The 27052-nt window shown below is 42.8% G+C and overlaps 1 long non-coding RNA gene across 1 annotated transcript in view; it reads left to right on the plus strand.

Moving 5' to 3' along the window:
• Positions 1-25958, plus strand: part of LOC141981259 (uncharacterized) — a 38226-nt gene extending 12268 nt beyond the window's left edge. The window contains exons 3-4 of the long non-coding RNA XR_012637703.1: positions 23898-24045; positions 25131-25958. This is a non-coding gene — a long non-coding RNA (uncharacterized LOC141981259). The remainder of the gene's footprint in view (positions 1-23897; positions 24046-25130) is intronic.
• The last annotated feature ends 1094 nt before the right edge of the window (positions 25959-27052 follow it).

The raw sequence follows: 27052 nt of genomic DNA on the forward strand, positions 1-27052 counted from the left end.
GGCTGACAGCTCACGACCCCCCATGTAATAACCTCGTGACCTCCTGAGTGGTCCCAACCCCCAGTTTGAGAACCCCTGCTCTAGGAACACACAACAGACCAAGAGAGGATAAATGAAAAAGGTGTGTCAAGCAAGCTGAGTGGCGAGGCAGGATTAGCTACAGCTTGATGAATTTACATCAAAGAAACTCATATCTCCTCCCCCCAAAAAAGATCTAGCGATCACATTCAGGTTGGCGTGTCAAAAAGAACTTTGGGGCTCCTTAGAAGAACTCTGTACTGAGCTATAACTAACAGGAAGCATTGGTGTTTGTGAGACATTTGGTACTCCACTGAGAGGGTGAGAAGACCCTTATAAATAGTGTATCAGAGTAATCATCCATGAACCTAGAGAACTGGGAATGCTGCTGGCTCCATTTTTATGAGGGATTCTATTGGGCCTAATTGGGTGTAGTAATTGGATGGCTAAGTACACCTGTCGGCTATTTGGGTTCTGCTTGCAATTATAAAAGCTTTGTGTGAGAGCTAGGGGGAGAGACAGACTTATTAGCAGGTTGTCTAAAGAGGCAGTTATTCCTCAGATGTTTTTTTCTCCCTCCTTAGTAGAGAGAGACTTATTTATGGAGTAATATTTTTGATGAGTTTTAAAGCCATATTCTATTTCTACATGATTTGTAACATCTTTTGGGGACTACTCAGTTTGCCCCATGCTACATATGCTTGATCAAATGCCATCCTAGAACAAAGGACATATTTTATTTAGTATCTTATAAACTGCAGTATCTTATAAACTATAAGAGGGATGGACTGGTGGCTAGAGCTCTAGCTTAGGGATTTAGGAGACCTGACTTTCCAGCTCAGCTGCTAACCTTCTGTGGGACCTGGGCAAGTCACTTAGGTCTAGATTTTTAAAAGTTATTTAGGTGCCTAAAGATGTGGATAGGAGCCTTGTGGGACTTTGAAATTGGGATAATAGTACTTGCCTACTTCACAGGGGTGGTATGAGGATAAATACCTTGAAGATTAGGAGGTACTCAGAGAGTGTGATAATGAGGGCCAGATAAGTGCTTTAGATAGATGAATGAAAACTGAAGGCCTCCTGTTGATCAGTTTTGATTTTAAAATCAAGCAATCCTTTAAAAATAACATTGTGGCAACTATTTTATTGATGGCTATACACTAAGTTCGCTCTGGCTTTCACTGAATTCTAAGGAGCAGCCTCTGAGCTTGAAGCCCCTTTTATGGTGAGCTCCCAGGAGATTGTTCCAGCAATGACTGTGCTGATGGGTCTGTACCCTCAGATAGCTCTGCATTGATCCTATGGCATTGCAACAGTTCTCTGTCCAGCCAAACAGCACTTAATTTTGAGCCAACGGCTTGCTTTTTCCATGACTTCATGTCCCCCTCTACTATCAGAAACCCTAAGCTCTTGTGTCTGATGCTAGGTTATATGCTTTGCAACATCAGGAGTGCTCTGATCACTGGTTTGCTGTCAGGGGTTGGACTAGATGACCTCCTGAGGTCCCTTCCAACCCTGATATTCTATGATTCTGTGAAACAGTTTGGCTTACAGACTGGGTAAGCAAAGAGTGGTCAGGAGTAGGTCCTTTAGAGCCATTTTAATAAGGGGAAAGGCATTTTTGAACACTTTCTTGTGGAATCATCCAGTTAATTAAATGCATGGCAGTGCTCCACAATTTAATAACAATCAGGAAAGAAGCACGCTGTCTGCCATAGATTTGAGCTCTTGAGAACAAGTATCCTTGAAACGTGCTAGCTCATTGTCATGCATATTTAAGTCTGCCTTTACATCACCAAACAAAAACACTGTTCATCTTCCAGGCAGCCAATGACGAGTGGAGCCTAGGAAAGCAATCTGCCCACTGAGCCACCAGCAAAATCAGACTTACCCAGCTGGTAGGAGCCAAGAGACAAGTTGAAATTGACTGATTTCAGACTGAAAACATCACTCATGACCTTGAGTGAATAAAGTCTCTTGGAACAGCTGGGAAGAGGAAGGTGGAGAAATAGAGAGGCCAAGTAGAACTGAGTGGATGGTAGGGTGGCTTATTATTATTTTGTTGTTTTACTGTAGCAAACCTACGAGCCCTGACCATGGATCAGGACACCATTTTGCTAGGTGCTGTACAAATACAGAAGAAAAAGACAGTCCCTGTCACAAGGACTTTACAGTCCAGAGTTGATTCTAGTAGGCCTCCAAAGAGAATGGCAAAAAAGCCAACAAACTAAAGGCCCTAACAGCTATCAGAACTCACGTGCTCATATGAGTTCATTAGGGCTGCTGCAAAGTGATGGCCTAGAGGATAGCTGTCAACAGTCCTGTAACATAGTCTATTCATCCTAAAATATTTTGTACAACTTCAGTTGATATAAAAGTGCCAGCAAAATGCACTTTTGTCTGGGTGAAACACTTTTCAAACATTGCCCAAATGCTGAACTGAATAGTTTAGCAGACAATTGTAATTGCAAAGGGGAAGGAGAATGCAATTACACAAGCTTAACTGTGGCCAGGATACCGAGATTAACTCTTGTGCCGCTAATGGCGAGAGTCTCTGACCAAAAGATGGCACCTTTATCACCAGAGTGGCCCCTACTACCATGCTAGGGAAATGGGTCTGTAGTGACTCAGAGCAACAGCTACTCAGTCATCAGCACCACTTACTGCAGTGCAGGGATCCAGAGCCAGGAAACCTTTTAAGGAAATGAACCAAATCTAATCAAAGATGATAGCTGACATAGAATATAGATTTGTATCCTTCAGGCACAATTGCCCTCCTCTTCCTCATCTCGTCTCTCCAGTGCCACAATATTTCTTCTCGCAACCTCCACTTTCCCTCAGGCTTTATTCCACTCTGGCTTCCTGCAGAGCACAATATTCCCCCCATCCCACTTCTGCTCCAGGAAGAACCAGACCCTCCCTTCCAGCATTTGAAAACTCCTACACAGTCTCTCCTAGGAACATAGGAACCCAGTGTCTCACTCACATGCCAGTTGTCTGAAGTTTTATACCACATTCATTGTCATGGTCTTTGAGCAACCTACTCCTCTTGTTTCATGCCATACACAGCTTCCCCATGCTCCTATCCAAGGTACCACGCCATTGCTTGCTAGGTAGCATTCCTTCTACCACTAGCTCCACACTGGGAAAAAATTCCACATCCTACAGCCTCTCCCTCAGCCCGCACACAGTATAAAACCGCCTCCCACCCCCGAGAAGGCACATTCAGTGCTATCAGATGAAAAGGGAGGCCGTCATCTTGCTGTGTGAGCCTGGTGAATCCTTGGCACAACAGCAAACGATGAGCCTGATCCTGAAAGGTTCTAATCTCCTCCCCAACAATGCTGAGCCTCCTCAACTCCCGCTGAAGTCAATGTGATCTTAGGATGATCAACTCCTCATAGGATCAAGCTGTATATGAACGCTGGAGAGAAGCACAAGCATGCAGCTTCTGAACCACAGGCTCCCTATTCCTTTCTTAGCTGCTCCTTAGTGTCTTCTACCCAGGTATTGGTCTCCTTAGCTGTACCATCTGAGTCAGGACAGCAAACAGAACCACTCCAACCCCGTGGTGAGGCTACAGTCTGTACAGAGTGTGTGCAGTAGTATTGCAGAGTTACTATAGCACTGCATGTAGCTCGAAGTTTGAAATAAGGACACAGCTTAAAAGGAGGCATTGCAACAGTTTGCAACATTGCAACAGTATCACAACAAATCAGAAATGAAGAGGAACGTAGTATCGTGGGGACATCTGTCAAATGTAATACATTTTCATATATTTTTCTCGTTAAAAAGTTTTCATTTTGTATTAAAAGGAGAGTCATTTAGGAATTAGGGTGGATTTATATAGAGTATGCAGAGGAGTCAAAATATAACATGATCATAGTACAAGCTACTCCAAAGTAGAGAGAACTAAAGGAATGAAACATAATATGCACTAATAATAATTTGGGCGCTGTGATTAAATCCACTTTATTTTCTTTCAAATAATAAGAGATCTGATGTAAATTTTGCCATGCTGGCAGATTCTTTTTACTTAAACCTTTTGCTGACTTTCCCACTTCAATTAGTTTCACTTAACAATTAATGATACTTTTTGAAGAAGCTCTTTCAAATCTTAAGATACTTTGAGTCCGACAATATGCACAGTCTCAGATCACTTTGGATATTGCTGCCTAGACTGACTATTAGATGTTTCAACTACACCTGCAGTAGGAATTCAGAGGTGCTATCACAAGTCTCACAAATTCTCTTTTACTGAGTGTCTAGGCAGTTAGATCTTGGAAGAAGTGATATGCTTGTGGTGTCATTATTTCTGGAAGCTGTCCACATCAACAGTAAAGTTTGTTCACTGCCTAAGTGTCTCTTTGACTGGAGTGATTTTCTATGTGCAGAGCTGCTGCCTACAGGATACCCACACAAAACACAAGCATTATAGAGGGAAGTGGTAGCTGTGTACTCTAGTCATTTTATTACATACTCCCCTAAACTCATCCTTGGGTTTCTAGGGCTAATATGAATTCAGATCCCATTAATACTCCAATGGAAGACACCCTGGGATTTTAATGGAAAGCAGTGGCATACATTATAATGTACCAGCACAGAATAGTTTCCTATCCATGGGCTGGCCTTCTACGTATTCCTAGGTATTCCTTCAGCTCAGATGGTACTGGCTTGTGATTTTGATGCTTTGTTCTGTGTTATATCCATGCTGTCAACCCTGGTGTTTATATGGTGTTACACCTCCTCATAATCTCCTCCAGCAGTTTTTACTTCACCAGTTCTTTAGGAAATTACCAATTTTCTCTTGGCAATTTTTTAAAAAAACACCACAGAGGAAGGCCTACTAAATATTCAATATTTTGCTTTTTGCCAAACCAAAACAAATCTCATCTTTTGCCTGCAGTGCAAAATGTTTTTTCAAAGGGTTTGAACGCCGTCCCCTCAGATCCAAACGCCCTCAAACTTTGGTCAAGTGTGGATGTGGATCCCACTTCTACAGTTTTACACCCTCTTGAATTTGTCAGACAGCACTGCTAAAGGATGGGGTTGTGGATATTTTTAAAGGCTAGTCACATAAATTTAAATCATACAATTTTGATATATTCTCCCTGTTCCACAAATCAGTGGAAACCCAGTCAATCTGGTATCTTGTGTCTAAACCAGAGATGACACCTTGTAGCCTTTATGATGTGTTGATTTTACTCCTGTTGGGCAGCACTTTTGAGAGAAGAATTAATCATTGCACGAATAGAAGAAAAACATCTTTGTATATCCCTGTATTAATATAAGGTACTAGCTGGCTCAGATGATTTGTAATGGGATCCGGTGTCTTGCCTTTCAAGTAACTGCTTCCAGTTTTCCCTGGATAACTAGTGATTGAACTTCACTATCTTATTACCTGTTGGTTGACCTGTATCACCAAACAGGTGATGTCGGTGGGTCATCAGAATAAGCATGTTTGTGGGGAGTAGAACCATATGGGAACCAAAAAAAGTCTGTCTTGTAGGAAATGTTCCATTTTGACCTTACTGAAGCATTTTGTTTCAATACTTTTGAAACAAAATTTCACTGAAATTGATGCATTTCTGTGGAACATTTCAATCTTTTCCACTGGAAAATGTCTTCTGTCAGGAAATTTTCAATCAGCTCTAGTAGATAATCTCAGATGAGTGGTGCTCAGGGCTTGTGTCATGCTGGTGGGAGCAGTGTGAGGAAGCCAACATGACTGTTGTCTTTGCTGTGCCCGCACTTTAGATAAACTGGACCTAGGCTCCACTGGAAAATTGACTCATTGCTAACAGGTGTCAGCAGCAGATGCAACTGGATACATAGATAAAGACAAACCATGCCCAGCATTACTTCAGAAACCAAGATTAGTATTGCTTTCTGAGGGCCAGATCTTCAGATGGTGCAAATCAGCTTAGCTCTGTTGAAGCCACAGCTGAAACTTACAGGGTATTTTAATGAGGATAACCCATCCCCCTGAATGAAAATACCTTTAATATTTCTTCAGATGTATGTAACGATCTCAAGGCTCCACTTCTGGGCTCTGGAGGGCTGTCCCATTAACTAGAAACACACAATACAAAAGGACTTCCCATGAATATACCCTAATATGCTGCTACCACAGAGTCCGCCACCATCTCAGTAGCCTAAGAAGAATGATAAGCCTTGCAAAGTGTCTGAAAGGTTAATACATCCTGGACCCAGGGAGGCAGTGGGTGATTTCCAAAGTTAAATACTCCTCACAGACAGCACCCTTACAGCAACTCCCTCTTATTAACATGCAGGATGCTCCAGATTGAGAGCTTCTGCTGATCACAACCATGGCAGTATGGCTCAGGGACGATGTCTCAGGTAACTACATCTCAAATCATTTGGTACTTCACAGATTCCACAATGCTGGTTTAATGTGCCCTCAACGCGCAAGGTCTGCTACAAGCTAGGGGGGTTCGTGAGTTGGAAACGACAGAGGAAGAAACCTGTGTGTGTGGGTCAATCACAGGATGACCATGAGCCATTAATGTGATGTGGCTGTGAAAAAGGCAAATGTGATCCTAGGATGTATTAGGTAATTCATTGCACAAAGCATTCGTAAGACCTCTTGGAATATTGGGTACAATTCTGGTCACCCATGAAAAAGAAAGATCAATTCAAAAACTGATGCAGAGCCACTAGGATGATCAGGGAAATGGAGGGCCTATGTTATGAGAAGAGACTGGAAGAGCTTGGCTTGTTTAGTCTTGTAAATAGAAGCCTGAGAGAAATAGATATCGACTGGCCATGAACAAATTCTGGCTGGAAATTAGAAGAAGGAACCTAACCATCAGAGGGGTGAAGTTCTGGAAGAGCCTCCCAATAGGTGTTGTGGGGGCAAACCACGTAATTAGATTGACGAGACAGCTGGACAAATTTATGACAATAATTGTATGATAAGTTGTTTGTGGTGGTGGGGAGCAGGGCTCCACAGCCATGGGGCTCACTTCTGGTTTATCCTCCTGAGGCTCGTGCTTCAGGGTTTCAGCCAGCCATCAGCAGGGGTCAGGAAGGGTATTCTGTGTCAGTGTATTCTGGGAGGTTTGTATATCTCCTTCCTCTGAAGCACTAGGGATGGCCACAACTGGAGATGAGACAGTTGGTAGGGGGCGGGGGGCTTAGGGCTTGAGTGTTTAGCCATCTGGTTCTTGCTTACATGATCCCATATGTAGAAGGGAAGGAAGGAATTTTCCCCCTGGCCAGATTGGCAATGACCTCGGGTGGCAGGGGGTCATTTTTCTCTGCAGCATATGGGTCACTTACCGGGATTATCTGGGCATATCTCATTTAAGCATTTCCCTGCCATTGCAGGAGCTTTGAGCACGGATGCAGCTCAGTCCCTCCTATCCTCTGCCTGTGGCACATAATGGTCTTGTCTCCTGTGGGTCTCATTCACTTTGGTCTCATTTCAGTTGTTGGTTTAGTGTGTGAGTGCTGGGTGGTGGTGGTGGCCTATGATACACATGAAGTAGGACCAGATGATCCAGCCGTCCCTTCCGGCCTTAAACTCTATGAGTGTAGTCCCTCTGATTCCTCTTCTCAGCTGCTCCATCCTGTGTCTGAATCCCAGTGCTGGAGCCGCAGGAAGGACATAGACAGATCCCTGTTCTGGCCCTTGATTGCCATGACAGTGGTCTTCGTTTCCATTTTGCATTGTCAAATGATTGCAACACAGGCCTGGAAGTTAGAGCTCTTGGGTTCTTTTCTCATCTCTGCCACTTCCTTTTGAATGATCTGTTACCATATTCCTAACCACCCTGTACCTCAATTTCTCTATCTGCAAAATAGATTCAGTTAATTTCACAGGTGTTTTTGAAGCATAGAAGTGTGAAGTATTATTATTACTGGGAGGAATGGCTCTGTAAGGAAAATTAATTTAACCATAACACTCTGTCCTTATTACTGATACTGGAACTTGCTTATTAGAGTTCTCTACTCATATGGGAAGAGGCAGTTTAAATGTATCCCTGCAACATGGCACTTCTGTTCAATGTGCTACATGGAATTTCCATGTCACATGGTGATAGTATGAGTACAAAGCACAGCCACAGGGAAACGGGATGGTCCTCTGGGGAGCCTAGGAAAGAGAGAGGGCATTCATATTACAGCATCGATCTTTGCATTTAGCAGTTTGTGTACATGTGCTGGTCATTCCAGGATAAAGGAAAAATATTGCCTTTTAGTCATATTTAATGTCTCTGAATAATCGTCCTCTTCCCAGCAAGAGGGGACAGGACTCACTATTAGGTGAGTTTACCACCAAAGTCAGAAGGCCTTTACAGACCCCCTTGATACACACAAGTAATATTTTGAGCATCATCCTGATCATGAGTGGATATGCATAGCCAGAGTGAAAGGAAATGAAAGGCATCTCTCTCTGAAATGTATTTCCTTTCCACACCATTGGCATTTTATATTACAACTCCTACAAATGCAGAGTAATAGGCAATCTAGACGCAGTCATGATGTGGCTTGTAAAATTTGATTGGCTGAACATAAGATTAATAATTTGCTTTAACCTTCATTACTTTCATTCTTTGCTTTAAAGAAACAGTCAATTTTTCTCTCTCTATCTCATAAAGGCAAATCTGGCCACTACAACATACCACAGAGAACGCAGATGATTTTAGCCATCTCGGGTTATCTGCAAAACTCCTGAATTAAGGTTGATCCTTTTTATTGTTTGATCATCAAATAAAAGCGTCTACAAGAGTTAACAATAGGAGACAATGCCTCAAGTTACAGGAACCCCAAGATTTTTGGGAGGCAGATGTGGGGCTGGCTTGGGTGTCAGATATACTTGAGTTCTATTCCTAGGCCTGATGTGTGGTCTTGGAAAGTTACTTCCCAGAACTGCGGAGAAAGGTAATTCCACTTCACAGAGTATTTTGAAATCTGGCTTACTTTAGATTACCATGGAAGTCCAAGGGTTCTGGGGCATTGCACCTGGCAGGCTGCTCCTGACCTGTGGATCCAGGGTCCCCAGCAGCCAGCCAGCTGGGTGGGTGAACTGGCAGGAAACCAGGCTTACTGGATTCTACTGGAACTTTTGTGAAATCAGACTGTGTCTGCAAAACGTTTAAATTTTTGCCAAATTGGTGAAAGCTCAGTTACGTCCCCTCCCTGAGCCCTTTTGACAGGTTTCAGAGTAACAGCCGTATTAGTCTGTATTCGCAAAAAGAAAAGGAGTACTTGTGGCACCTTAGAGGCTAACCAATTTATTTGAACATAAGCTTTCGTGAGCTACAGCTCACTTCATCGGATGCATACTGTGGAAACTGCCACTGTGGCATCCGATGAAGTGAGCTGTAGCTCACGAAAGCTTATGTTCAAATAAATTGGTTAGTCTCTAAGGTGCCACAAGTACTCCTTTCCCTGAGCCCTTGTTTTCCCTCCCACACTTTGCCTTGTCTATTGAAATGGTAAGCTCCTCATGGCAGGAACTGTCTCTTGCTGTGCATTTGTATAGCATCCTGCACAACGGCAGCCCTCATCTCACTGGGGGACTATAGATACATCTGCAATACAAATAATAGACAAGAGGAGGAACGTAAGCAGATGCACATGGTGGCCAACATTTGCAAGCGTGAATGCCTAATGTTAGTCACAGAAATGAATATTTAGGCATGGAAGTAAGCAGCCTGATTTGCTGTGGTGCTGAGCACCCCCAGAAGTGGATGAGAAAATCCAGCTATTTGTTCAGGTCCCTAAACATTGGTTTTGGTGCCTAACCTCTGGCCCTCAGTTCTGAAAGTGTTGGCCACAGTGTAAAATAAACAGAGGAGAGCTCACTGCCTTGAAAATACAGAGCCATCATCTGGCACGTAGGCAGGACCCAGGTCGGTGCCATCAGCCAACGTAGGAAGAGTACTCTTAAAGGGGCAGATTGCCCCAAAGATGGACTAGAGGTGGCTGGGTTGGAACAGTGGCTGCTGACCCCCACCGGTGCTCCTTCCCCTACCTCCCCTTAAAGGAGTAGACTTCCCTTTCCACACCATGTGGTCTCCTGGCTGGTAGGGATATGGCAGCAGAGGCAGTCTGGAACCAGTTTAGTAGCTTCCAGCTTGAGTTGCTATTCCTGGTGGCGTGGAGAGAGGACACCTTTAAGTTCAGGCCCTTCCTGAAGTTGCCTGGCGGGGCATCTAAGACCAATTATTCTCCTTGATACACTCATATTTGGTCTAATGGCTAGGGAAGGTAGACATCAGGACTCCTTTACTCTGCCACTGGCCCATTGTGCCATTCACCCTCTCTGTGCCTCCATTTACCCATCTGTATAATGGGTACTATAAACACAATACTGATTAAATATTTCACTGGGGTGTTGTGAGGCTGACTGATGGTTTGTAATGTGGGAGCTCCAGAAGTGCAAAATATGATAATGTTATACATTAGTTTTGTCTGTACAGCATGATGCACATCAATGGAGTAATGTTAACAGTACTATAGAATACAATATGATGAATTACCACATTGTGCAAATTATCCTATGCACCAGCTAAGTATTGCCTTATCCAATAATAATAATAATAATAATAATAATAATGATAATTAATAATTAATAAGACACTTCCAATGCATATTTAAAATGTCGACCAATGCTAGATTTTTTTTACTGCTCCTGCATACTATGTGAATGCTTTACAAGCTCTTTCACCATAATCCTAAACCATTTTACATAGCTCTGATTTCTGGAGCATAGCCCCTTGAATGTAATGTTTTCTGATTGTATGGAATATATACCTTTTTATTTGAAGGAAGGAATGAAACAAGGAAGATCCAAGGGCACTGAAATGTCTAGGATGAAGGGATCTCAGGTGGATGAGACAGACAAGCATGCTGGGGCGGTGGAGATGGAAAAATAACAAATAAACATAAAATGCTGTGACAAATTCTTAGTAGCAATGATCACAGCTCTTCACTTGCCTTGTCATTCTGAGGCTGCAGTTTACTGTATATGTTATGGCGGAAGTGAGTTTTGGGGAGAGAATGGGGGTGACGTGGTGGTTTTAAATGGAGCATTTTCCCACTGGTAAGGGGAGGCTTGCGAAACAGTATGAAAGTGCTTGTCAAAGAAATGGAAAATGGGGCAATGAAGGCTGTTATCATGGGTGGAGCGAAGGTGGCAGCTGACCTTGCACTAAGAGTTTGAAGATAGCACAAGAGACCCCAGTTTCCTCTCTTTTTTGCTGGAGTTGATATAAATCGGTTTTGCCTTGTCTCATTTATAATTTGTACAGCAAATGTATGGGGCTGCTGATACCTCACATTAAAGCAAAATTCTACTGGGGGAAAAAAAATCCAAATATATTTCCCTGAGTGGTCTCCTGGTGGCCTTTATTCCCAGTGAAAGCTTGACACTGTGGGGACCACCAGAAGGCAGCTCCAAGAATCTCTGCTTATAACAGGTGACAAGGAAACATTATGCATGAACTGGAAGGAGGAACTAGATGACCTTGCTCTTTTGCTCGGCTCATTTCTGATGAGCTGTATCTAGTGAATCAGAGCTAACTAAAACTAGGGACAACACCATTAGATTCCTGGATACCTGGCATGCTGCCAGACCTAGTCATTGATATCCTAAGACCAGTCAAATGATCATGCTCTGGGTATCGTGACCTAAGCAGATGATAGCATATGATAGTCAGATTCAGATAAAATATTGTCTAGTGCTAGATTATTGAACACTCATCATACCAAGGCCATGAATCACGTCCAGCTCTGAACAGAAAGACCTGCTTTCATGTTTTTAATGACATCCAATACATTTTGATTGTATTTAATGACACTACTGTATGCTATTGCCAATGTGCAGATCCAGGACTTGGCTAACGGATTAGAATTTGCTTTATATTGTCAGATCTGCTCAGTTGAAGCTTTGTCAGTATTCTGCTTTGGAAGAAATTGATGAAGAGATATTAATGCTCCTCGCCCTATCCTCCATTTTCAGTTTAAGGAAGAGCAATAGATCTGGTAATATATTTCAAACTGGAATAAACGTTTTAAGTGCACCCACTAAATAAGAATATTGGTGTGACAAGATAGTGTGGGTAATGGGGCCTGTGAGTCAGCCCAACCCTGTCATGTAGGATGGCCTTTTAAGCTTTTGGGAGATTTGAGGTGCAGAAGGACCTAGAAAATAGGAGATTTTGAAAGAGAAGGTAGTCCTGGAATAAATAGCATTTAGGAAGAATACCCTTTACTGTCACTTTAAGGGCATGGGTCCAGGAACCTTGAAGAATGGGTGGGGCAAGGCTCCCCTCTCTCCCAGACAATGGGAATGAACTCTGGGAAGAGGAACAGCAGGTATTCTGCCTCCTACCTCATTGCAAGGAGACACCAGCAGGAGAAGACCAGACTGCTTAACTCTCCATGCTTGAGGAGTAATTAGGTGAAAGGGGCAAGCTGGAGGAGAAGCTGACTAAGGCTTTACAGATGGCATGAACCAAACCCCCAGCTTCATGGGGGAGAGCTGGGGAGATTCCTGTCTTAAGGAAAGAGAGAGATTGACTGTCTAAGTGTAGCCTAGCCTCTGTCAAAAAGCCTCATCCTGACTGATATAGAGGAATTGACCACAGAACTAAAAATCAGCGATTGCCCAGGTGCAAGTAATCGTTACCTGATTTTCTGTTAGCACTGAACAAATGTCAAGTCTGGACTAGAGCTGTGTGGAGGGTAGAAGTTCCGCTTGACAAAGGTTTTCACAATTTGGGTTCATTCCGAATTAGAGCAAAACCAAAAATACTTTAAATTCTCTGAAGAAAATTCTGACTTTTTTTTTCTCATTTCAGGTTGATCAAAACATTTTGTTTAGAAAAGGATGTCCCAACATTGTCAGAATTTATATCTTCCGAAACAAAACTCTGTTGAAATCAACCGGATTTTGTAAAGCATTTCGATTTCAACAGAACTGCACATTCTGATGGCACATGGCTCCATCTAAGCTTGTCCAGCCAGCTCTACTCCCAACCAGAATATTTTTACCGGGGCTTTGAAAGGACCAACTCCACAAAGCTCTCCTTTCACTGGCGAATGGTATTGCCATGGGAGAAAGTACTGTGTGGGCTGCCTGAAAGGCCATGGGCTGCTACTGGGACACAGCAGGCATTGGCATGTCCTCATTGCATTGCAAGCTCAAGCTGTAACCCAGTTTTGCCCCTAGCCTAATATCCGTTCACATCTCTAACTAGAGTGCAGTGGGGCTTTAAGCTCAGGCTAGCTGGGCTGCTGGGAAAGTGGGTTGAAACTTGAGTGATGCTCAAACTTGTAATGCAATGGGGATGCAGCTCCTTGAGTTACAGCTCACCAACTGCTAGTCCAATCTCTCCAGAGCCTGGCTGCTGCTTTGCAATGTGGCCACTCTCACTCAGCTCTCACTAGGCTAGTTTGAGTGGAGCAACTCATGCTAAGTGGTTCACAGGCCTGGTTCTGGCTCTCTGCAGATGGGTTGAATTTCACTCTGTGGGATGATTTAAGGATAGAGTTTCAGCTTTGGACAGTTTAGACTAGTAATTCCCATCACTCTTGTATGTATTACCTAGAACCCTCAGCTGACAACAGACCTCCACTCTGCTCAGCCAGGTACAAAAAATAGATAAAGGAGTGAGGAGGAAGGGCAGGGAAAAGGTGGGAGAAATAATAATACATAGCTCTTACGTAGAGCTGTCCATCAGTAGATCTCAAAGTGCTTTACAAACAAGGTCACTAGCATTATCCCTATTTTAAAGAAGGGGAAACTGAAGCACAAAGAGCAGAAGAGACTTGCTCAAGATCACCCTGTGGGCAAGTAGCAGAGTTGGGAATAGAACCCAGCCCTCCTGAGTCTAGTGCTCTGGCCTCTTGGCCACACAGCCTCCAGACAAAGGCAGTGAGTAATTGAAAGCAAATGTGGGACTGAGGAAACAAGCTGTGGGGGTTGGGTTAGAGCTATGAAACCTCACCTCAATGATGGGGAAGAGGAGAGGGTGTTTGAAGGATGGGGGAAGGGAGATGACAGAGGTCAGGGTGTGCCTTTGCACTTTTTTTCTTTCAAAAAGTCAACAAGATCTTGCACAGAGAGGGAAACACAGCAGGGGATGGAGTCAAAGGAAGTAAAGAAGAGGATTGGATTAGGGGAGTTAATGTGGTGGCAGGAATGGGCAAGGAATATGGCAGCACTGAATGTGGAGAGAAGACATGATTTGAGGACTTCAATAGCTCAGACATAGGTTAAAGGTTTGTTACAGGAGTGGGTGGGTGAGATTCTGTGGCCTGTGTTGTGCAGGAGGTCAGACTAGATGATCATAATGGTCCCTTCTGACCTTAAAGTCTATGATTCTATGAGTGGAGGATGTCATTGTGATGGTGGGACATTCTCCAGAGTCGCTGACTGACAGTAATGGAGGAGTAGAGGATATGGATTTTGGAGTGAGGGGTGGGAGACATTTTGCAGTGGGGGAGAGGGGAAAGAGTTGACAGCGGCCGAAAATGTGGGATAGAGGGATTCGACAGCCAAGTCAGATGAGAAGACTTTCAAAACATAACAAATGGGACAAGAGGAAAAAAAACATGAAAACCACCTGAATGGTGAGTGTATTCATGTCCGCAGTCCTGCTTCAATGGGGGAAAAAAACCAGCAGAGAATCCTTGGGCAGTCCTACCTCATATTTGATTTCAATCACTTTCTTTAGAAACTCTCACGACTTGGCACTGAGCAAGCTTGTCCTTGTCATTTCAGCTTGTTCTCTATCATGTGGCTTAATGTCTTTAGAAGGAGTACAATACTTTAATTGAAAAAGTCATCTTTACAGTGGGGATGAAATAAATGAACATGGGGGAGGATTCAGTTATGCTGAGAAGAGGAGGCAGGGGACCTTGACCGAAGTGTTTTTTCCCCCCCTGAATGTGGGGAGGTTAAAAGGTAGAGAGAACTTTAACGCAGTGATATGGAGTCAACATGCAAAGCTATTTTTCTGCATGCACGCTATTATGCAGCTGGGTGATGGACTTTAAAAAGGCAAATGTCTGTCAGTTGATCGGACTGAATCCTGATCTGAACCTGAACAACACAGATACAATATTCTGTTTAGAATCCAAATAAGTTAGCATACAGAAGTATTTTGTTATTATTATATTTTAAATGTCAGCAGAATTACTGAAGGGCAGTATTATCATTTAAGCAAACTGCATTACAAGTTCATGTGAAGCACATGCAAGGAGACAATAGCCAGACAAGTTTTCTGTCCTCCTCTTCAACCATCCTCTACAGAATTAGAATAGAAGAGGTGGGCTGTGGTGAAGGCATGATACCAGCCATGTGGTCCACGAGGGACCACTTGATACTGAGTTATACCAGATGGATACAGGGGAGTCCCTTTGGAGCAGGATACAAGGCCAAGTAGCTTTGATTTACCCCCCCAAAACACAACACTGAATGCAACTGAACTCAGACTGACTTCTCTCTAGCAGTGAAAGGCAACCCCTGAACAACTCAGAGCTCCAGATCATATAAATGTGCCAAAGTTCGAATGCTCCTCCAAAATTTCCCCAAACCAGATAGGTAAGAAAACTGGGTTGGCAATCTCATGAGACAGGCCCTCTCACAGGACTTCCAGTGTTTCCTGCTCCTAGCTGGGCCCAAAAGCAACTTCTCTCACAGTCCTTCCTCTCTTCTACCTCCATTTCCAGCTAGAGCCCAGTCTAAATATATAGTGCTTGTGGTCTAGTTGTTACAGATGAAACTGGGAACTAGGAGTCAGCTTTATTGAGGGTCTGGTCTGAGATTGTAGAATGACCCCCACCCTCCCACCCAGGAACTAAGGCTCAGCACAAACCACACCACCTTCCACCCCTAGTGCAAGGGGCACTTCTTCAGCCTGTCTTCTCCAATATGCATCATGTACATATAAAAAAACCAATCAACCCACCAAAACACTGCAGTGCACACACAATTCTTCCCTGGAGGATGAGAGAAACAATGAACCACATGTGAAAGATGTTAGTTACATTGTTCAATTTAGTACTGGAAGGCACTCATGGAATGTAGCCTACATTTCTCTGAAAATCTGGGCCTCAGATACTGTGGTGATGCGGGTGGTACCTATACAGAATGGAATTTATTTTCAGGTCTGACCAAGGTATGCTCAGCATGGGACCTTAGAGAGTTGAGGCAAAGGTGGCTACAGTAAAACAAAAACAGAAATATGTGAGCTACCTGTAGATTTGAGAGTAATCTCTAGTGTGGAGCTGTGTTGTCTTGAAGATTCATGAGAAGGAGGCACAGTCTGGACTCTTAGATGTAATGCTTTATTAGAATTAAGACCAAGTTACATAAGAGAAAGAGGAGCCAGGTCATGTACCTGGTGAAGCTACCACTAGACTGCTTCCAACTGGTTCTCTCTAGCCCCAGTCCAGTTCTCTCTAACATGCTCCTAACAGGATTGATTTAAATCAACAATTTTAAACATGATTTAAATCAGCAAGCAGGACACATTGATTTAAATCATGAATTTTAATCAAGTTTGCATTTGTACTTTTTAGTTATTTGTTGATTCTCTTTGTCTGGTAACCATTAGAACATGCTGATTTGCAACTAAATACAGCCTTTACACTAAATTTGGTCCTTCTTTTTGCTAACCAGGAGGAAACGCTATCTATACACATTTATTTAAGCAATTATATAACCTGACTTATATTTATTCAGATTCTTACTGTTTGCATTTTCTATTTTAGAAAATTGTGAATGATGAATTTCTTATTTAGTAGATTGATTTTTTTACTTGTGATTTGTGTCAAGCTCTATTTGGATGGAAATACAGTTGAAAATGCACAAAACTAGCATTTTAAGCGTTTGTTACTTGTTTTTACTAAATAAACTACCTTAAAGGTGCTGGAAACATTTAAATGTTTAGCGAAACATTTTTTGCATTAAAATCTAATTGATTTATTAAAGGAAGGAAGTACTATTGATAATTAGTAAATTGAACTGTTTCTGGTCATCACGTCCTTCGGGTTTTTTAGAACTAATAGATCTCATCCTCTCACACCTAGTTTTAGTTCATAGACTGGAAGAGGAAAACAAGCTTTTCTGCTTTTTCAACTCAGAACTGGTTTGTAAATTTTGAGTGAACTTGTCATTGAACTGCACTAATTGAATAAATGGAAATGAAGAAAATATTTTTCTCTGAACCTGCAGAAGAGGCTATTGCTGTCAAAAGCTGGTTCCACACTTCAACAAGCTCTAGTTTTAGGTGCTTAGTCAGTGACTTCCATAAGTTCAATGGTTTCACTTTCTTTAAAACTTGGTAGCAAATATGTACTAAATATTGGTTTTTGCATTGAATTTAAATTATTTTAATAGATTATAATAAATTTAGGCCTTAGCATAGGTTGTACATTTAATTTTAATTAGGTTTATTTTTTTAAAAATCTGCATTTAATTTACATTTCAAAACCCTGTTTCTTTTAATAAAAACAACTGAATTTTATCCATTCTGGTAATCTCTCATATTTATATACATGATACTTGGCATGCACTTTATGCAACTTGGTTGACACTTTACTTACATTCACAATGTTTTGCACCTGTTTCCTACTCTTTTACTGAGTTACTGAGTTAATCCCCCATAACCTGTTTACATTACTCAACATCTGTTTCAGCTATGTGCTGTACAGAACTGTATTTTACTGTACTTAATGTACATCCATGCATAATTAAAAAAACAAATGCAATGGGATTTACACATCACCATCATCATTGGCTGGAGAAATATTTAATTGCTTAAGAATATGCCATTACAGAAGAAAGTCTTTGCCTGGGGAATAAAGCAGAGGAGCAGTTTCTATACACAGTTCTGTTCCTGATATACTATATGGATTTGAGCGTCACTTTACTTCTCTGTGCTTCAGTGTCCCCATCTAGAGAACTGAACTAATAATAGGTTTCAGAGTAGCAGCCGTGTTAGTCTGTATTCACAAAAAGAAAAGGAGTACTTGTGGCACCTTAGAGACTAACATTTATTTGAGCATAAGCTTTCGTGAGCTATAGCTCACTTCATCAGATGCATTCAGTGGAAAATACAGTGGGGAGAGTTATATACATAGAGAACATGAAACAATGGGTGTTACCATACACACTGTAACCAGAGTCATCACTTAAGGTGAACTATTACCAGCAGGAGAGTGGGGGCGGGAGGGGGACCTTTTGTAGTGATAATCAAGGTGGGCCATTTCCAGCAGTTGACAAGAACGTCTGAGGAACAGTGGGGGGTGGGGGAGATAAACATGGGGAAATAGTTTTACTTTGTGTAATGACCCATCCACTTCCAGTCTCTATTCAAGCCTAAGTTAATTGTATCCAGTCTGCAAATTAATTCCAATTCAGCAGTCTCTCCTTGGGGTCTGTTTCTGAAGTTTTTTTGTTGAAGTATTGCCACTTTTAGGTCTGTAAACTCAGCCATCTTAAAGGGACATAATCACGGAGATTCAAAACCTGAGTTAGAAATAGTTTAGGGTATTGCACCTGCCTTAGTTCCCATGCCAATTGCTGTGCTTTTGCAGTCATATTCCCTTGTTTAGAAACATGTCATCCTCTCCCCTGTGTAAAAGACCCATGCAAACAACAGGGAGGAATGACTGATTATACCTGAGAAACTTAGTAACCACCAAGTGCTGTCACCAAGGAGAAACACATTTTTCTCTCTCTAATATTAGGTGTCACTTGTAACAATAGTGGATAAGCAATTTTCAGGCCTTGTGTGCGTATTGATTTTACAATGTCTCTTTAACTGGCCAAATCCTGCCTTTGACTTCAGTCATTTTCGCTTGAGTAAGGACTGAAGGCTCCGTGTCTGGAAAGTACGTTGAGTGTTACCAGCCTATTTGTACATGTAGGGGCAGGAAACATCATGAGGTTCCCTCTCAAAGAGTTTCCTCCACATTTTATTTCAAGCCAACTCCAGGAGAGACTCCTCGAGCCAGCCTCCAAACCCCTGGATCCCCAATCTCTGCACAGACCTGTGGGGGACACAGGACCCTCCGCTTTGAGGTCCACTACTTCTGCAAGAGGTCTGACCCTATTTCCTTGCAGCTCCATTGGATCTGAGCTGTTGAGAACTCCCCTGGTGAAGGCCACCTCTAAAGCACTTCTTTAAGGGAATTGCCGTGCTCTCTTGTGCATACTGGGAAGTGGGGACAATATGTGGCTCCCCCACAACCCTGCCTCTGGCTTGTATACTCCTCCCCATTGCCTCCCTCCTCATATGGATCCCCATTGGGAATGTGGGAAACCCTGCTGTGGTGGTACCTGACTCCCATTTCCACATAGGAAATATACATGAAGAAGGTTTCCCCCCGAGCATGGACTGCTAGGTCACAATCTGAGTCATGTCGTTCAGCAAGTGGTTCTCTAGTTCTTGAGTCTGTAAGCATGTGACTCACCAACTGGCATGCTGGTGGGTCACAGTGTAGCAGGCTCTCCTCTTTTAGAGCCCCAGCTGCTCTGGCCCCATGGTGGTCTGCTGCTCTCTTGTAACTCAGCGCTCTGGCTGGATCACATCTAGTCCCATCCTTTCTAGGGTAAACCATTAGTCCAACAGGTAATAGTGTTTTGACCTCACATTGGGCCTTTGGTTTGACTCCACACTCACTAGTCTTTACCCCTGGTATCAGGGGCTTTCAATAGTCCTTACCCTTTGTCAGGGGGTTTCTGCTCCACCTTCCTCCATGGGCTGGTAGAGGAACCCAGGCCCTCCCTCTCCTTGCTGCCTCCCTGGACTACTTCCTATCATTCCCCATCATAGGGCTTTGCCATAGCCTCTTCCCAGGCTCCCAACTCTGCTCCCTCTACGTGCCTTCCACCAGCGCATTGCAGAGCTTCTTAGCACTTCCAGCTACTCAAGTGGTTCTGCTCATGGAGAGTTTTCACAACTCCCCTGGCAGGGCAGTCCCTGACTCAGCAGGAGTCTTGCTGCTAAGTCTACCTTCCTTCAGGGAGGCTTTGTCTGTAAGGTCCTTCATTTTCAGTTTTTTACTGAATTTTACTTTAAAAAAAGGTCCAGATTTTACAGCAGCTATAATGTGTTTTTTACTGATTTTCACCCAAGATTGGGACCAATCAAGTGCATGAGAATGCTGATTATGTTAAGAAATTCCAATACATTCCAGTAGGTAGGGGTGTTTATGCTAATAATCAATTAATGTAAGTGCAAATGTGAGGTTCCATTAAAGGAAGGCAATGCAATGGAAGATACCTTCACCCACACATATGTGTATGTATTGTTAATGTACAGTGCATGAAGTAAACCACAGTGTTAAACTGCTTTTCCATTCAATACTCTTATTTTGTTTGTTTGCTCTTTTTTCTGTCTCCTTATTAACCCAGATGTTTACCCAGAAGACTGTAAACATATTTTTTCATCAAATTTCTCCCATTTTAAAAAAAAATTTGTAACAAACCCTGACGAAAAAGGAACCCTATGAAAAATGTGGAGCTGGGGGACTATGGACGAGACAGCATGGCTTTGATACCTGGGAAGCTACTAACGCAATGTAAAAAACATTCAATTTGTGAACACCTGGAAGATGAAGGAGTAATCACAAGCAACCAGCATGGATTCACTGAGAACAAATCATGCCAAACCAGTTTGATTTCCTCCTTTGACAGGGTAACTGGTTTGGTGGATAGGGGCAATGCAGTGGACATCATATACCTGGATTTCAGAAAGGCTTTTGATACAGACCCACATGACATTCTGACAAGTAAGATGAAGAAATGTGGGCTTGGCATAACTACCATTAAGTGAATACCTAGAATCATAGAAGAATAGGGTTGGAAGAGACCTCAGGAGGTCATCTAGTCCAACCGCCTGCTCAAAGCAGGACCAACCCCAACTAAATCATCCCAGCCACGGCTTTGTCAAGTCAGGCCTTAAAAACCTCTAAAGATGGAGATTCCACCCCCCGCCCCCAGGTAACTAATTCCAGTGCTTCACCACCCTTCTAGTGAAATAGTTCACTAAGAGCTCCACCTTCTTTGGAACCCTCTTTCAGGTAGTTGAAGGCTGCTATCAAATCCTCCCTCACTCTTCTCTTCCGCAGATGAAATAAACCCAGTTCCCTCAGCCTCTCCTCATAAGTTATGTGCCCCAGCCCCCTAATCATGTTTGTTGCCCTCCGCTGGACTGTCTCCAATTTGTCCACATCCTTTCTGTAGTGGGGGGACCAAAACTGGACACATGCTCCAGATGTGGCCTCACCAGTGCTGAATAGAGAAGAATAATCACTTCCCTCGATCTGCTGGCGATGCTTCTACTAATGCAGCCCAATATGCCATTAGCCTTCTAAGTAACAAGGGCACACTGCTGACTCATATCCAGGTTCTCGTCCACTGAAATCCCCAGGTCCTTTTCTGCAGAACTGCCACTTAGCCAGTCAGTCCCCAGCCTGTAGCGGTGCATGGGATTCCTCCATCCTAAGTGCAGGACTCTGCACTTGTCCTTGTTGAACCTCATCAGATTCCTTTTGGCCCAATCCTCCAATTTGTCTAGGTCACTCTGGACCCTATCTCTAACCTCCAGCTTATCTACCTCTCCCTCAAGCTGAGTGTCATATGCGAACTTCCTAAGGGTGCAATCCATCCCATCCGCCAGACCAATAATGAAGATAGTGAACAAAACTGGCCCCAGGACCGACTCCTGGGGCAATCTGCCTGATACCGTCTGCCAACTAAACATCGAGTGGTTGATCACTGCCCATTGAGCCAGACAATCTAGCCAGCTTTCTATCCACCTTATTGTTCATTCAACCAATCCATACTTTTTAAAATTGCTGGCAAGAATACTGTGAGAGACCGTATCAAAAGCTTTGCTAAAGTCAAGATATATCACTCCCTCAGCACCCTGGGATGCATTGCATCTGGCCTCATGGACTTGTGCATGTCCAGCTTTTCTAAATAGTCCTTAATCTGTTCTTTCACCACTGTGGGCTGCTCACCTCCTCCCCATACTATGCTGCCTAGTGCAGCAGTCTGGGAGCTGACCTTGTCTGTGAAGACTGAGGCAAAAAAAGCACTGAGTACTTCAGCTTTATCCACATTATCTGTCACTAGGTTGCCTCCCCCATTCAGTAAGGATCCCACACTTTCCCTGACCTTCTTCTTGTTCCTTACATATCTGAAGAAACCCTTCTTAACATCTCTTGCTAGCTGCAACTGCAAGTGTGTTTTGGCCATCCTGATTTGACTCCTGCATGCCTGAGCAATATTTTTATACTCCTCCCTAGTCATCTGTCCAAGTTTCCACTTCTTGTGAGCTGTCTTTTTGTGTTTAAGCTCACCAAAGATTTCTCTGTTAAGCCAAGCTGGTTGCCTGCCATATTTGCTATTCTTTCTGAACATTGGGATGGTTTGATCCTGAGCCCTCAATAAGGCTTCTTTAAAATACAGCCAGCTCTCCTGGACACCTTTCTTCCTCATGTTAGCCATCCAGAGATCCTGACCATCAGTTCCCTAAGGAAGTCAAAGTCTACTTTTCTGAAGTCCAGGGTCCATATTCTGCTGCTCTCCTTTCTTCTTTTTGTCAGGATTCTGAACTCGACCATCTCATGGTCACTGCTGCCCAGGTTGCCATCCACTTCTACTTCCATAATTAGTTAATTAACCACAAACATAGAGTAACTATTAATGGAATGAGGTAGGATTGGAGGGAGGTCTCAAGTGGGGTTACACAGGAATCTGTTCTAGGTCTGGTGTTGATAACATCTTTATAAATGACCGGGATATAGAAATAGAGAGCATACTGATCAAATCTGCAGATGACCCAAAGCTAGAGGGGTTGCCAACATTTTGGAGGATGGAGCTAAAATTTAGAGGGATTTTGATAAATTGGAGAAATGTGCTATAGACAACAACATGAAATTCAGCAAGGGCAAATGTAAGGTGCTACACTTAGGGAAGAAAAAACAAATGCATAAATACAGCATGGGGGATAACTGGCTTGACAGCAGCACTTCTGAGAAGGATCTGTGAGTTGTGGTGGATCACAATTTCAACGTGAGACAGCAATGTGATGCTGTTACAAAAAAAGCAAACGTACTTTTAGGTTGCATGATAGTGGTCTTCAAATACTTGAAAAGCTGCCATTAAAAGATGGAGGAAAGTTCTCTCTCTCTCGCCACAGAAGGCAGGACAAGAGGTAATAGATTCAGCATAGCAGATTTAGATTCAATCTCAGGAAAATGGAACAGACCTTCCTAGGGAGGTTGTGGAAGCTCCTTCACTGGAGGTTTTCAAAGGGAGACTGTATAGACATCTGTCTTGGATGGTTTAGACACAACAAACCCTGCATCTTGGCAAGGGGTTAGACTAGATGACCTTTGCGGTCCCTTCTAACCCCATGGTTCTTTCCCTGGAAAATTTTAAACAAAACAAAAACTGAAAACAAAAGGCTTCATCTGTCTGCCTGCAGTCCATCTCATCTCCCCAACTCCAGCTACTCTTCTCTTACCGAGAGAGACAGCGAGCTGCTCTCCTTCCTGGGCAGCCCCCAACTGAGCCAGAATCAGTCCTTCTTCCTCCAGGATGACACCTACTGTAAGTGTAATGGGACAAAGCCAACTGAGACCACAAGCTCTCATTAACCCATTCTGACCCAATGTGGGATTTGTACACCCTATCCCAGAGTCATTCGCTAACTTCCCATTCAGATGACGTGGTCTTCTCAATAACGACAGACAAAGAAAGCGTGTTGTCTGAGCAAACAGTGCGAAGCAGAACTGCTCCTTCCCCTACCCGGCTGCTTTTTTTTTTAATGCTTGAGCAATGTGCAGATTGGCTCATGTACTAGTGTCTGGTTTCATTTTCTCAGGTGAGTGGAGGCGGAGTGGACCATGGGCCGGGAGTACCTTCAGCCTGCTTGCAAGGCAGTTTATCTCTGATAACTGCCAATATCTGAACTGCTACAGAATGCTCTTTATATCTCCATAGGCAATGTGAAGATGACTCTATTTGACCAGGTGAGGTTGAATCTGGTGTGATACCAGCAACTGAAAGCACAGGACAAAATTTAGAAAGCAAGACATAATTGATTCAAAATTAAAGGGGTGAAAGGCTTAGAAAAGTTTGACTCATTTATGCTAATAAAGTTCCTAACTACCTCCCTCTAATGCAGGTGATTCACTGCCACTCGACTTTTCAGCACCATTAATGCCCCGTTTAAAATATCCACAAGATGGATTACTGTATTAAATACTTTACGGTAGTGGGTTTATGGTCAGGATTTAGTGGAATGCTTCCGTCTCCTATAAATCATGCTATGAATATTGATTGTGGTGCCCTCTACTTAGCTAAAAGTTTTATGTGGCTTATAAAAAATATGTAGTGAATCTGTTTCGGTAGGAAGAAGCTTTTCTTGGAAACAAATCTGAGGAAGAGCTCTAATATATGCTAGTACGGTGTTTATATAGTGAAGAATGACTTTATAACAAAGTGCTGCCAGACCAGGCCAATTTATTATATGCTATACTAGCGTTAAACTGCCTTAAATCAATAGTTAAGAAGACAGGGGAGTGCTGGGGTGTAATAAGTCATCATTTTAATGAAATATAGATTATTCCAAGACTATTAAACAAGTGGTTGGTGTCAGAAAAATTGTTCACTTTTTCAATACGAAACAAAATCATCTATTTTAGTGGAGTAAAATCAATAAGCAGCTGAGACCTGCCGTGTAACCTGAATGCGTAAGTAAATGTTTAGTCAGAGTTGCCCACTGATAAGCAGATGGATACACTTAGATGCCCTGGTTACTGAATCTGGACAAATTCCATTTATAGGGAATTGGAGCAGGATGGAAGTTGAGAAAGAAAACCATTCTGCTTGCATAGCATTTTGTGTGCTCAGATAGCTGCTGAGAGAGAGAAAAAAAAACAAAAAACAAATCCAACTTTTATAGATAACAGTTTTTTCCCCCAACCTATTTCAATATAAGAAATGAATTGGAGGAAACTCTAGAACCTGCAGAAGAAAGTCATTTAGCTAAATTGCCTCAGGTTACAAAGAATTGGCTTTCAGTAATAAGTATTGTTTTACTTAATCTTTCCAGGATTTGTTAAAGGTGAAAAGTGCTTCACCTCCCTTACAAGCTGTAATGTTCGTCACACCGCTCCACCAGCAGCTTGGGGGCGCTACTAGCCACTCAGAGAGAACTTTCTACTGCCAAGGAGCCAGGACTCCCAATCACCTGAGGAAAAGCTATGAGGCCATCAGCTTTCCCTGGGCCCATGGTAACTTATTTATACCACCACAGTGCATTGGAACCCCAATCAAGGAGCAGGGCCAATTTGAGCTCGGTGCTGTACAGTCACAGTTCCTGCCCCAAAGAGTTTATGATTTATATAGACAAGGAGGCATTATTATGCCCATTTTACAGATGGGGGAACTTAGACACAGAGAAATTATGTGACATGTCCAACAACCCACAGGGTGTCTGTAGCAGTACCAGGAACAGTACCAAGCTCCCATGAGTCCCAAGCAGTGCCTTAACCATGAGACCATTCTTCCTCTCTGAGGGATCCTAACGAGGAAGGAGAGAAAAAGACACCAGGCCCGGACGTGTTCAAATCCAGAGGGCCCCGCCCCTCGGAGCTGTTAGCCCTCCTCAGACAGTTATGGTCCATGGCACAGCACTTCAAGCATTCTCAGTGCTTGGACATGGGTGGAGAAGAGCAGCACAAGAAAGCTTTATGTAAGAAGAGGATGTGGAGGAGTTTGGAAGAGGAGCGGAGTGGGGTGGCTGTGTCCCAGATGGCTGGGAGGACTGATTCACTGTTATATAACATGTGTTAACACAATTTTTGTTGATATATGCACAGCATGAGTGTAGCATCCCAGTGCTGTTGATAGTATTGCCAACTCCATGTTCAAAAATTACAAGGCAGGGTCCAAAGTCATTGCATTGGTGTAAAAATAATAAGAGGGTTTTTTTAAAAAAAAACATTTATTTTTAATATACCTTCTGGTTTCTGAGCCTTTTGTGTATACTTTGTTCATATTTTCAGGTTTTCCTTTAGAACCATGAAGGCCAGAAGCTTTTTTTTTTCCAGTTGAAAGCTGAGATTCTGTGAGATCATTTGACTCCATAAGCTGGGGCTTGAATAAAAACAGTAAATATCATGAGACTTGTGAAAAAAATCTCTACGGCTGGCTACACTATTAATTCTACCTATAAAAGGGTATAAAATGATATTTACGGACCTTTGTAAAGCCTATGATTGGAAAGTGCTGTACACATTCAAAGTATTTATTATTATTACTTATACACCCAGAGTCTTGCCCCAGCATGTAGTGGGTTTCATCTAAAACCTGAGAAGGATTCGTTGAGCGAAGTATGTTCTTTGTTTTCTCCGGTGTCTTGGTCAAGAATTTGGAGTGGATATCTCCAGGATGTTGCAAGTAATAGACACAAGGGAAACATTCTCCTTTTGCATGAAAGTCACCTTAATCCTAATGCCATGTCTTGTATATTCTAGGGTTTGAAAAAAACAGGAAAAGAGTGCCTTGGTCCTGCAAAATGGCCCACAGAGGCACACCCACAGTGGTGCTGTATACCCCCCACCCTACCACTTCTTTTTTTTTGCAATTGTAGATGAAATGAACGCAAAGTGAGACCAAATAGCTTTTTCTTGTTATTTTCCTAATGATAGCACTGGATTTTGAAATTAAGCCCAGCAGGTAGGAAGATCCTGTGCAGTTTTCAAATGAGATCATTTGTCCTTTTGCTAAAACATGTTTATTTTATATTATTTCTATCTGATTTTTCAGCCCTGCTGTTTTCTGTAAGATGAGTTAAAGGTGCTTTGGAGTAAATCCTAATGACTGCATTAGCAAATGCTTCCCCACATAGGGCATGTGGAGTTTGGTTTTATTTTTTTTCCTGGTGTCTGACTCCAAACAGCTTCTTCCAATACATCTGCATATCGTAACACGGAATTCATTTTTCCCTTCTGAAGTGCCGTTTCCCCTCAG

Source organism: Natator depressus, chromosome 2, assembly GCF_965152275.1.
Source record: "Natator depressus isolate rNatDep1 chromosome 2, rNatDep2.hap1, whole genome shotgun sequence".
Classification (NCBI taxonomy): Eukaryota; Metazoa; Chordata; order Testudines; family Cheloniidae; genus Natator; species Natator depressus.